This window comes from Oncorhynchus keta, chromosome 3, assembly GCF_023373465.1.
Source record: "Oncorhynchus keta strain PuntledgeMale-10-30-2019 chromosome 3, Oket_V2, whole genome shotgun sequence".
In the NCBI taxonomy this organism is placed as follows: Eukaryota; Metazoa; Chordata; class Actinopteri; order Salmoniformes; family Salmonidae; genus Oncorhynchus; species Oncorhynchus keta.
Genome location: NC_068423.1, coordinates 28,628,346 through 28,638,117, shown reverse-complemented (window position 1 = coordinate 28,638,117; position 9,772 = coordinate 28,628,346).

Genomic DNA, 9,772 nt, shown 5'->3' with positions numbered 1-9,772 from the left:
ATATGACTAAAGAGTTAATCAGGGTAAACTGAGATATGACTAAAGAGTTAATCAGGGTAAACTGAGATATGACTAAAGAGTTAATCAGGGTAAACTGGGATATGACTAAATAGTTAATCAGGGTAAACTGGGATATGACTAAAGAGTTAATCAGGGTAAACTGGGATATGACTAAAGAGTTCATCAGGGTAAACTGGGATATGACTAAAGAGTTAATCAGGGTAAACTGGGATATGACTAAAGAGTTAATCAGGGTAAACTGGGATATGACTAAAGAGTTAATCAGGGTAAACTGGGATATGACTAAAGAGTTAATCAGGGTAAACTGGGATATGACTAAAGAGTTAATCAGGGTAAACTGGGATATGACTAAAGAGTTAATCAGGGTAAACTGGGATATGACTAAAGAGTTAATCAGGGTAAACTGGGATATGACTAAAGAGTTAATCAGGGTAAACTGGGATATGACTAAAGAGTTAATCAGGGTAAACTGGGATATGACTAAAGAGTTAATCAGGGTAAACTGGGATATGACTAAAGAGTTAATCAGGGTAAACTGGGATATGACTAAAGAGTTAATCAGGGTAAACTGGGATATGACTAAAGAGTTAATCAGGGTAAACTGGGATATGACTAAAGAGTTAATCAGGGTAAACTGGGATATGACTAAAGAGTTAATCAGGGTAAACTGGGATATGACTAAAGAGTTAATCAGGGTAAACTGGGATATGACTAAAGAGTTAATCAGGGTAAACTGGGATATGACTAAAGAGTTAATCAGGGTAAACTGGGATATGACTAAAGAGTTAATCAGGGTAAACTGGGATATGACTAAAGAGTTCATCAGGGTAAACTGGGATATGACTAAAGAGTTAATCAGGGTAAACTGGGATATGACTAAAGAGTTAATCAGGGTAAACTGGGATATGACTAAAGAGTTAATCAGGGTAAACTGGGATATGACTAAAGAGTTAATCAGGGTAAACTGGGATATGACTAAAGAGTTCATCAGGGTAAACTGGGATATGACTAAAGAGTTAATCAGGGTAAACTGGGATATGACTAAAGAGTTAATCAGGGTAAACTGGGATATGACTAAAGAGTTAATCAGGGTAAACTGGGATATGACTAAAGAGTTAATCAGGGTAAACTGGGATATGACTAAAGAGTTAATCAGGGTAAACTGGGATATGACTAAAGAGTTAATCAGGGTAAACTGGGATATGACTAAAGAGTTAATCAGGGTAAACTGGGATATGACTAAAGAGTTAATCAGGGTAAACTGGGATATGACTAAAGAGTTAATCAGGGTAAACTGGGATATGACTAAAGAGTTAATCAGGGTAAACTGGGATATGGCTAAAGAGTTAATCAGGGTAAACTGGGATATGACTAAAGAGTTAATCAGGGTAAACTGGGATATGACTAAAGAGTTAATCAGCGTAAACTGGGCTATGACTAAAGAGTTAATCGGGGTAAACTGGGATATGACTAAAGAGTTAATCAGCATAAACTGGGCTATGACTAAAGAGTTAATCAGGGTAAACTGGGATATGACTAAAGAGTTAATCAGGGTAAACTGGGATATGACTAAAGAGTTAATCAGGGTAAACTGGGATATGACTAAAGAGTTAATCAGGGTAAACTGGGATATGACTAAAGAGTTAATCAGGGTAAACTGGGATATGACTAAAGAGTTCATCAGGGTAAACTGGGATATGACTAAAGAGTTCATCAGTGTAAACTGGGATATGACTAAAGAGTTAATCAGGGTAAACTGGGATATGACTAAAGAGTTAATCAGGGTAAACTGGGATATGACTAAAGAGTTCATCAGGGTAAACTGGGATATGGCTAAAGAGTTCATCAGGGTAAACTGGGATATGACTAAAGAGTTCATCAGGGTAAACTGGGATATGACTAAAGAGTTAATCAGGGTAAACTGGGATATGACTAAAGAGTTCATCAGGGTAAACTGGGATATGACTAAAGAGTTAATCAGGGTAAACTGGGATATGACTAAAGAGTTCATCAGGGTAAACTGGGATATGACTAAAGAGTTAATCAGGGTAAACTGGGATATGACTAAAGAGTTCATCAGGGTAAACTGGGATATGACTAAAGAGTTAATCAGGGTAAACTGGGATATGACTAAAGAGTTAATCAGGGTAAACTGGGATATGACTAAAGAGTTAATCAGGGTAAACTGGGATATGACTAAAGAGTTAATCAGGTTAAACTGGGATATGACTAAAGAGTTCATCAGGGTAAACTGGGATATGACTAAAGAGTTCATCAGGGTAAACTGGGATATGACTAAAGAGTTCATCAGGGTGAACTGGGATATGACTAAAGAGTTAATCAGGGTAAACTGGGATATGGCTAAAGAGTTAATCAGGGTAAACTGGGATCTGGCTAAAGAGTTAATCAGGGTAAACTGGGATATGACTAAAGAGTTCATCAGGGTAAACTGGGATATGACTAAAGAGTTAATCAGGGTAAACTGGGATATGGCTAAAGAGTTAATCAGGGTAAACTGGGATATGGCTAAAGAGTTAATCAGGGTAAACTGGGATATGACTAAAGAGTTCATCAGGGTAAACTGGGATATGACTAAAGAGTTAATCAGGGTAAACTGGGATATGGCTAAAGAGTTAATCAGGGTAAACTGGGATATGACTAAAGAGTTAATCAGGGTAAACTGGGATATGACTAAAGAGTTAATCAGGGTAAACTGGGATATGACTAAAGAGTTAATCAGGGTAAACTGGGATATGACTAAAGAGTTAATCAGGGTAAACTGGGATATGACTAAAGAGTTAATCAGGGTAAACTGGGATATGACTAAAGAGTTAATCAGGGTAAACTGGGATATGACTAAAGAGTTAATCAGGGTAAACTGGGATATGACTAAAGAGTTAATCAGGGTAAACTGGGATATGACTAAAGAGTTAATCAGGGTAAACTGGGATATGACTAAAGAGTTCATCAGGGTAAACTGGGATATGACTAAAGAGTTCATCAGTGTAAACTGGGATATGACTAAAGAGTTAATCAGGGTAAACTGGGATATGACTAAAGAGTTAATCAGGGTAAACTGGGATATGACTAAAGAGTTCATCAGGGTAAACTGGGATATGGCTAAAGAGTTCATCAGGGTAAACTGGGATATGACTAAAGAGTTAATCAGGGTAAACTGGGATATGACTAAAGAGTTAATCAGGGTAAACTGGGATATGACTAAAGAGTTCATCAGGGTAAACTGGGATATGACTAAAGAGTTCATCAGGGTAAACTGGGATATGACTAAAGAGTTAATCAGGGTAAACTGGGATATGACTAAAGAGTTAAGCAGGGTAAACTGGGATATGACTAAAGAGTTCATCAGGGTAAACTGGGATATGACTAAAGAGTTAATCAGGGTAAACTGGGATATGACTAAAGAGTTAATCAGGGTAAACTGGGATATGACTAAAGAGTTAATCAGGGTACACTGGGATATGACTAAAGAGTTAATCAGGTTAAACTGGGATATGACTAAAGAGTTCATCAGGGTAAACTGGGCTATGACTAAAGAGTTAATCAGGGTAAACTGGGATATGACTAAAGAGTTCATCAGGGTGAACTGGGATATGACTAAAGAGTTAATCAGGGTAAACTGGGATATGACTAAAGAGTTAATCAGGGTAAACTGGGATCTGACTAAAGAGTTCATCAGGGTAAACTGGGATATGACTAAAGAGTTCATCAGGGTGAACTGGGATATGACTAAAGAGTTAATCAGGGTAAACTGGGATATGGCTAAAGAGTTAATCAGGGTAAACTGGGATATGGCTGAAGAGTTAATCAGGGTAAACTGGGATATGACTAAAGAGTTAATCAGGGTAAACTGGGATATGGCTGAAGAGTTAATCAGGGTAAACTGGGATATGACTAAAGAGTTAATCAGGGTAAACTGGGATATGGCTGAAGAGTTAATCAGGGTAAACTGGGATATGACTAAAGAGTTAATCAGGGTAAACTGGGATATGGCTGAAGAGTTAATCAGGGTAAACTGGGATATGACTAAAGAGTTAATCAGGGTAAACTGGGATATGACTAAAGAGTTCATCAGGGTGAACTGGGATATGACTAAAGAGTTAATCAGGGTAAACTGGGATATGACTAAAGAGTTAATCAGGGTAAACTGGGATCTGACTAAAGAGTTCATCAGGGTAAACTGGGATATGACTAAAGAGTTCATCAGGGTGAACTGGGATATGACTAAAGAGTTAATCAGGGTAAACTGGGATATGGCTAAAGAGTTAATCAGGGTAAACTGGGATATGGCTGAAGAGTTAATCAGGGTAAACTGGGATATGACTAAAGAGTTAATCAGGGTAAACTGGGATATGGCTGAAGAGTTAATCAGGGTAAACTGGGATATGGCTGAAGAGTTAATCAGGGTAAACTGGGATATGGCTGAAGAGTTAATCAGGGTGATTTTTTTCCACAAATAGACAGGTATTTTCCTTTCCATGGTAGCAAGATCTTGTCTATTTTTGCTAACTTTCTATTAAAATGTATTGTAGTGAGATCATTTATTTCATTCAGGATATGTATACTAAGTATGACCACTTCACCGTCAGACCATTTCATTGGTTAACTACACGGTAATGTAAAAGTTGTATTCTTTTTGTGATCAAATACGTAATATATTACACTGATCATAATTTGGTTGTAATCGAGAGAGGTTAGAACAATTATCTAGATCCTCCATGAGGCTGTGGAGGGATTCAAACTGTGTTTTTTAAAGAAAAGATTAATTCTCTATGAGGCTGTGGAGGGATTCAAACTGTGTTTTTTAAAGAAAAGATGAATCCTCCATGAGGCTGTGGAGGGATTCAAACTGTGTTTTTAAAGAAAAGATGAATCCTCTATGAGGCTGTGGAGGGATTCAAACTGTGCTTTTAAAGAAAAGATTAATCCTCTGTGAGGCTGTGGAGGGATTCAAACTGTGTTTTTAAAAGAAAAGATGAATCCTCTATGAGGCTGTGGAGGGATTCAAACTGTGTTTTTAAAGAAAATATTAATCCTCCATGAGGCTGTGGAGGGATTCAAACTGTGTTTTTTAAAGAAAAGATTAATCCTCTATGAGGCTGTGGAGGGATTCAAACTGTGTTTTTTAAAGAAAAGATGAATCCTCTATGAGGCTGTGGAGGGATTCAAACTGTGTGTTTTAAAAGAAAAGATTAATCCTCTATGAGGCTGTGGAGGGATTCAAACTGTGTGTTTTAAAGAAAATATGAATCCTCTATGAGGCTGTGGAGGGATTCAAACTGTGTTTTTAAGAGAAAATATTAATCCTCTATGAGGCTGTGGAGGGATTCAAACTGTGTTTTTAAGAGAAAAGATGAATCCTCTATGAGGCTGTGGAGGGATTCAAACTGTGTTTTTAAAAGAAAAGATGAATCCTCTATGAGGCTGTGGAGGGATTCAAACTGTGTTTTTAAAGAAAAGATGAATCCTCTATGAGGCTGTGGAGGGATTCAAACTGTGTTTTTATAGAAAAGATGCTCTATGAGGCTGTGGAGGGATTCAAACGGTGTTTTTAAGAGAAAAGATGAATCCTCTATGAGGCTGTGGAGGGATTCAAACTGTGTTTTTAAAAGAAAAGATGAATCCTCTATGAGGCTGTGGAGGGATTCAAACTGTGTTTTAAAAGAAAAGATGAATCCTCCATGAGGCTGTGGAGGGATTCAAACTGTGTTTTTAAAGAAAAGATGAATCCTCTATGAGGCTGTGGAGGGATTCAAACTGTGTTTTTATAGAAAAGATGCTCTATGAGGCTGTGGAGGGATTCAAACTGTGTTTTTAAAGAAAATATGAATCCTCTATGAGGCTGTGGAGGGATTCAAACTGTGTTTTTAAAGAAAAGATGAATCCTCTATGAGGCTGTGGAGGGATTCAAACTGTGTTTTTAAAAGAAAAGATGAATCCTCTATGAGGCTGTGGAGGGATTCAAACTGTGTTTTTAAAAGAAAAGATGAATCCTCTATGAGGCTGTGGAGGGATTCAAACTGTGTTTTTAAAAGAAAAGATGAATCCTCTATGAGGCTGTGGAGGGATTCAAACTGTGTTTTTAAAAGAAAAGATGAATCCTCATGAGGCTGTGGAGGGATTCAAACTGTGTTTTTAAAGAAAAGATGAATCCTCTATGAGGCTGTGGAGGGATTCAAACTGTGTTTTTAAGAGAAAAGATGAATCCTCTATGAGGCTGTGGAGGGATTCAAACTGTGTTTTTAAAGAAAAGATGAATCCTCTATGAGGCTGTGGAGGGATTCAAACTGTGTTTTTATAGAAAAGATGCTCTATGAGGCTGTGGAGGGATTCAAACTGTGTTTTTAAAGAAAATATGAATCCTCTATGAGGCTGTGGAGGGATTCAAACTGTGTTTTTAAAGAAAAGATGAATCCTCTATGAGGCTGTGGAGGGATTCAAACTGTGTTTTTAAAAGAAAAGATGAATCCTCCATGAGGCTGTGGAGGGATTCAAACTGTGTTTTTAAAGAAAAGATGAATCCTCTATGAGGCTGTGGAGGGATTCAAACTGTGTTTTTAAAGAAAAGATGAATCCTCTATGAGGCTGTGGTGGGATTCAAACTGTGTTTTTAAAAGAAAAGATGAATCCTCTATGAGGCTGTGGAGGGATTCAAACTGTGTTTTTAAAAGAAAATATGAATCACTGTACAACAACACCTTTGTTTTTAAACCCTGGATTTCTAGCCCCTTGATATTATTGTTGGATCTGATTTTAACAGCTAACATTTCAATGGCCCTAATAAATAGATATTTTACCTTTATTTAACTAGGCAAGTCCCATTGAGTTACTACACATATCTAGCTAGCTAGTATTTATTTTATCTTTATTTAACCAGGTAAGTCAGTTTAAGAATAAATTCTTATTTTCAATGACGGCCTAGGAGCAGTGGGTCAACTGCCTGTTCAGGGGCAGAACAACATATTTGTACCTTGTCAGCTCGGGGATTTGAACTTGCAACGTTCCGGTTACTAGTCCAACGCTCTAACTAGGTTACCCTGCTGCGCCAAAGTAGATATGCCGACAGTGGACAACCTTGTTTTACTCCTCTTGACAGTTTCACACTTTCTGAGAAGTAGCCATTACTTACCATTTTACACCTCGGGTTACTGTACATAACTTTAACCCATTTTATAAGAGATTCTCCAAAATGTAAATATTACAGGCATTTATATATAAACTCCAGTCGTACTTTATCAAAGGCCTTTTCAAAGTCAGCCATGAATACCAGTCCTTGTTTACCATATTTTTCATAGTGTTCAATTGTTTCCGGTACTTGTCTTATATTATCTCCATTGTATCGTCCATGTAAAAAAACAAAAAAACTTCTCTGATTAAGATTATTAATATCTGATAATACTGTTAATGGCACAGGCAGGGAGCAGGCCTCGAACCCTTGACCTTCTAACCCGAATTCCAGCGCGCTATCAACTGTGCCCCAAAAGCATGTTCAAGCAGCAGTCAATATCCGCTCTTATAAACCCAGGGTCGTTACAATACCTTTTAAACGCTATGCGCTAAGCATTTTGCTAGACTTTTTCGCTTCACATCACTGAGGTGTAAGAGTCCTCGTGTTTTTTTCTGTAAGGGTCTGTGTCACGGAGGCATGCCCATGACTTGTAGACAACGACACTGGACCAAATTATTTTGGGGGAGAAAGACTCGGCATTGTATCTCTTCAAGGTATAGCCAAGAATCCTGAAACAAAAGAGAATGTTGGATTGAGTGGCGCATTCCATTTGCCAACAATACTTTGACATAAGATGCCAAAAATCGAGTGTTTGTTGTCCAAGCCAGTTACTCAAACAATGTAATGCAACCGTGTTTCCACCGGGTATAACGCTGGCAATTTAAACGTACATGCTCTAGCAATGTGAAATATATTATTAGAATAATGACCGAGGTATTGGTAGAGTATAATCGTATAGTTTTAATATCCTCTTATGGCTGCGATCCCCGTACAGCATCAGGGGACATTTCATTTCATTTCATTTCAGACAACTAAAAATACACAGTCGTAACATTAAACATTGCAAGCGTCTTACATCCTTCAAAAGATTAGGATCTTGGTAATCAAACTACGTTTTCCGATTTAAAATAGCTATTACAGAGAACAAATACCATGCTTTTGTTTGAGAAGAGCAATCAACAACAACCCTTTTCCGCCATGACAGTTTTCAGATCTGAAGGTAAAATTATGACTTTACATTCTGATATCTTGCTCTTATTTCTCTACCTGAGGGTCCCAGTGATCAAATGAAGTGCCGTTTTCTTTGATAAAATCAATTTTTATAGCCTAAATCTAAACATTTTGTAACCCGTTTGTGTCGTCAATTTTTTACGGAGCATTCAACGTAATTACACACCATCGTTTATCGTGGTTGGTTTCAGTCCTCTGGATGTTTGCAACACAGCCAAACCTCAGTTTTTTTTTGCGGGGCGTATTGACGTGAAGTGAACTGATTTGAGGACAACGAGCAAACCTTGCGCACCAATAATTTTAGTGAAGCTTCATTGATTGACTGTATTTCTGCCCAATGATCTTCTTGAAATCTAGCTGGGTAGATAGCCAATGAGCTGAGGTAAACACCAGTATGTAATGGTTTTGGGTTGGACCACCATTCCTTGTTTTGTAACTGCACACGTAAGGAACTCCATTCTCGTCTGTACTATGTATTATGTCAGGTTTCATGTGGACCCCAGGAAGAGTATCTGCTGCTTTGGCAGGAGGGGGGCTGCGGTCTGTATTGACCCCGTTCTGGGTCTGGACCGGGTCCGCCAGTTGCCTAGACGATATCCAAAAAACAAACAATACACTAAATTCATACATTTTCAGTAATTCAGATTAGTAAACACAATACCACAACACATTTTTCCAATTTGGGAGGGAAACTCACTAGTATTCAATAATTTGGAAGTATTTTGAATGGACTCGAGACATTCGAATGTACTAAAAGCCACCAAAATTGAGCTTGTTCACTATCTCTGGGTACCCTGGTTTGATCTATGTGGCTGACTACTCCATGTGCTCGTGGAAAAAAACTGTATTTTCAGAAAATAAAGTGTTCTGTGTTCGAGGAGCTTCTCTATAACATGGAATACAAAGTACAACACCAGAACCAACAGACCAGGCTTAACTTGCCCTGTTGACAATTGCCCCAGACAGTAATGCAAACCTTACTGTCAATCTCTGTGATATCAAATGGGAAAACTGCACAGATAGACAGACCATCCAGGGGAGTATACAGGAAATTCATTTTCTCTTTATTATGAAGTGGTGGAGCTTCTGTCATCAACATTCTGCAGAGGTATCTTCCTTTTAAACAATATATTTAGTGAAACTTTCAAAATTTCAACAAAACATCAGCAAACATGGAAGGTATATGAATAATGTGATTTGAATCACATCAGATGATTGGTCTGGAACAGAGTCAATAGACACAGGATACCAACAAACACAACAATTCCATTCAAGGCTGATACTAAGATCCCAAGCTACAAGAAAATTAATGTTCATTTGTATAAATCATGAAGCAGTTATGGCATTTATCAACTACATGAGTAGCTATTTTATTACCAATCTGCCATTGAACAAGGGAGTTTAAAAAAAAATAATAAAGACCAAATCAATTACAATACTCTGTGATGGACAGTTCAATAGGACACACAGGAAGTGGGCTGCTTTTGCATTGGT